Here is a 4415-nt window from a genome sequence, read left to right as displayed (position 1 = left end):
TTGCTTCACTATTTGATTACGTACATCTTGATTCAGAGGAACACTAATCACGCACAACCTACTATTAATGATATGAAATTCATGTATAGAAGTACTTGGAAATACAAGGAAGATTTTACTACAGTGGATTTGGAGCTATCTGACGATAAAGATCAGGCTAGTACAAATCAGCCTAATGCAGAGACTCAGGGGGAGCCATCTGGAGCTACGCAGCAAGAATCATCCTTTGGATTAACTTAATTGGATGCTATAGAGCAAAGACTGAACAACAGGATGGATTTACACTATCAGTCTTTGAAGGACTCCTACCATACTAATTTGGAACAATTTGAGGAGCGTCAGGTTGCTTACATCGATAACCACTATCAGGCTATGAGGAACATTGTCCAGAATACTGCTGAGGCACAGAATGCGAAGTTTTGTGCAGAGTTTGAGAAGCTGAGATTCCTTATCCGGGATGATAGTAGTCTGACCGCACCTGATGACAGAGATCCTCCTCCGCATCCCTAGATTAGAAGGCCCTAGATCTTAGATTTCCCTAGGTTTAGTCCTTCTATATGACAAATTTTTAGGATTTATGTTGCTTTGTAATTTTGAGACATATTTTCTCTTTGCTTTCTGGATTGTAACTCTAACTATCTACTATTGCTGCAACTTTATGATTTGATATGCATGCCATTTCAACTTAAATCGTTTCTATTGTGGTTTCATTTTGCTTATATATGTCAAATATAGCATGATTGCATGTTTAATGGATGTTGATCATGTTTGGTTATATGTATATCTTATGTTTGATTGAGCCTATTGTTTCAATGCTATAATGTAAATGCTTGATCATTCCATGCTTGATTGGTTCATGTATAACCCTCCATGTCATTAAATATGTCATATTGCTGTATTCTGTTGGTTTAATCTATTAACCTACTATTTTAATTGATTAAATGTTGATAAGTGTGTGCACTTGTTCAATTCTTTCATCAACTGATTAATTAATTACATTCCCAACACTGATTGATTAATTACAATTTGAGTTCACTTCATATCTACTTTTGACCAAAATTTCATTTAGTTTAACTTTTTGATAATGTCAAAAGGGGGAGAAAGGTTGTTTTGTTGTTTAATGTGTGTAGGTTGTAAATAATATCAAGCTTCCGTTGTCTAGCTATGTGCTTTAACTTTGAAATCAAAAACCATACATTCAGTGATCATCTTCAAGCTTTGCATCAAAACAAATTTCGTGTTAATTTTGTCATCATCAAAAAGGGGGAGATTGAAAGTGTAATGTGTCAAGAGAGCACTTATGCTTGCCTATGTTTTGATGAAGACAAAAGACTTAGTGAAAGCTTAAAGACAACTTAACAAATTAACATGCCAAAGATTCAATCGTGTCTAGACTAGAGTCTTAGATGTGTCTTAGTTATTGAGTCTAGGTTAGGTAAACCTAGATGCAAATCTCACAAAGTCTAAAAACTATTATATCATTTATATGAGATATGTCATCTAGTTTATTATATGTTCATGCATTAATCATTCATGTTATTTGTGCATTTTAGGCATAACATAAACGTAAAACATGTATAGTTGATAATCATAACATATAGATAGTTTACCAATTAACATCTTAACTGAAAATATGCTAGTTAATCGATTAAGTGAAGCTTTAATTGATAACGCAAAAACAGTTTTTAAAAGTTTCAACAGATAACTGAAAAATAGATTTCAGTTACTCTCTAACAACCCGTTAATCGATTAAGAGGCAACATAATCAATTAACTAGGAGAAAAACAGTTTTTCTTTATAAAATGTTTCTTTAACGGATTTCATATACGATTTTATACATTCATACATTCATATTAGAATTGCTAAGTTGCGTATTTTCATGTTCATATATGTCATATAGGCAGAGGGAATTGCATGTGAGATTAGAGTGAGATAGTATTAATCTTAGGATTAACATGTCATCCATTGCATATTATCAAATGTATTCTTCATCCTATCTTATTCTTGCATGATTCTTTCACTACTGTTTAGAGATTTTTGAAGGATAGAAATTACATGTTCTTCATGATTTTCATCTTATACATATTCATCGTAATTGTGAGATTTGTATAGGGTTTATAGCTTGCTCTTTCTTGTTATATTTGAGTAATTTTAGTGTTTCATATTACTCTGTTTCTTTTGTGTTGTTTGTGTAACAAGGGGAGTCTTCTCTTGGTGTCGTACCACCAAAGAGATTAGAGAGTCTTCACCAAGACTTGGAGGTCTTGAGTTTTGAGCATACTCTAGGCTGGGGCTGGATCATTGGAAACGTTTTCCTAGGCGATTAGATAAGGTCAAACCAAGGTAGAGGTTTTGGGAACTCAAGAACGGAGCATTCAAGGTCTTTTAATTGGAAGTGTGTTTGTAAGACACATTGGTTTCAATTTTAGTGAAGAAAAATCTCTCGGATCAGAGGGGAGGACTAGATGTAGTTTTGCAGTGGACCGCAAAACGAACCAGTATAAAAACCTTGTTGCAGGATGTTGCTTTCCCTTATCTCTTTATTGTTTTTAGTAGTTTTAAATGCCTATTGTAGCTGATATTTTGAATATAGCATTACTGCCAAATAAAGATCATTTGTGTTCAAATATATATGCTATATCAATTCTGTATAATATGTAATTGGCTGTGTAATTGAGCTAGTCAACAACTGCTAATTCTGTGCGACTTAATCGATTAAGTCATAGCTTTAATCAATTAACTGGGCAAGTTTCCATAATAGGGCTTTGGTGAAAATAGTGGTAAGTGGGAACCGCGACATCTATTCAACCCCCCCCCCCCTTCTAGGTGTATTTTGTCACTGATACCTAACAATAGGATCCTTCACTACTAAAAGGATTCGTCGATCCCATTGTGTTTATCCCTTAGATCACACAAATTAGCGATTAAGCTACCATGTTTGAAAAACATCTCATGACACTTGTTGGTTTATAAGGGCTCTATCTTCACCTAGAGGGTATGAATAGTTGGTACATATTACAATGAACTCGAATCGAAATGCAAAATAAGTACTCAAACAAAACTTACTTTAATCGATGAAAGTGAAAGTTAACTAATTAACACATAGCAAATTTTATCGACTATAGACAATCTTAATCAATTAACACAGAGTATACTTAACCGATTATGTGCAGACTTAATCGATTAATCAGGTTGTTTTTCTCAAAAATCTTTTGGTTCTTGATTCTTTCGATACAACAAGATATAAGAGATTAACCCAAACTTGATATGCTCTAAAAGATGAAATCAAAGTTTAATTAATAGAGCAAGTTACTTAAGCAATGATCACTTAAGGAAAGATCTTAAACTATGCGAGCAAGTTATAATTGAGAGTAAGTAAAGAGTAGGTTAAAGAGAAGAAATGACAACCGAATTTTATCCTGATTCTTTTGCTTGTCCATGTGCACACTATATCCATGCCTACCCTTCTAATCTCGGGAGATTTGCTTCTCTAGAAGAAATCGATTATTTGATAGAAGAACTTCTTCACTAAGATTTCCATTGGACCTAGCTTCTAATGACACCCCATCACTTATAACTAAGTACTGCAATGAGACTCTTCTTCATCCTAGACCGCAACCAATGATTTCTCTTAATTTCTCTATTTTCTCCTAGATGATACCTCACATCCAAAAAGAGATAAATCTGCAAATAACGACCTTAAGGTTTTTGTGTGCAACTTTTCTAATGCACCTTGAATATGCTATACAATACACTATAATTTCTACATATAGGCCTTTGATGATTCTCCCATACAGAGATGATAATTAATGTATGAGACTCACTAAAGGAAATCTTTGGAAAACTTCTCAAGTTATGAAAATGCTCTCTTTTTCAAAGATTTTAAAAACTCTTCTCCTTTTCTCAATCAATCACTCTTGAAAATTGTAGCTTTTCTAAATTCTAAAACAATGAATGTATTTCGTACTAACTGTGATCTGAAAATTTGACACCGTTGCATACAAGAGACATGGCAAAATACCATTTTGTTTTTAAACTGTTCTCTTGAGGATAATCAATTAAATCAGGTACTTAATCGATTAATGTTTCTTTAAAACGTCCAAAATTCCAGAAACATAAACTAACTTAATGGATTAACCTTATCATTAATCGATTAACGTGTTTCTCACTTACAAAGACTTAATCAATTATATAAAGTCGTAATCAATTAATAATTTTTAAAAAGACTTTGTTTATAATGCATGAACCTCTATCATGAATGATGTATGCATGATGCATGACTTTTGTCTTCATCAAAATCATGATCTTGCATGGCATTCACACAAAGACTCTAATCTTTCTAACTCTGAGCATTTTGACTTGACAATTTTCTCCAAGTGATAATATCTTTTCCCTAGGTGATAGCTAAATGAATC

Source organism: Lupinus angustifolius, unplaced genomic scaffold, assembly GCF_001865875.1.
Source record: "Lupinus angustifolius cultivar Tanjil unplaced genomic scaffold, LupAngTanjil_v1.0 Scaffold_253, whole genome shotgun sequence".
In the NCBI taxonomy this organism is placed as follows: Eukaryota; Viridiplantae; Streptophyta; class Magnoliopsida; order Fabales; family Fabaceae; genus Lupinus; species Lupinus angustifolius.
The sequence above is the reverse complement of the archived record's forward strand: the minus strand, read 5'-3'. Positions refer to the sequence as shown.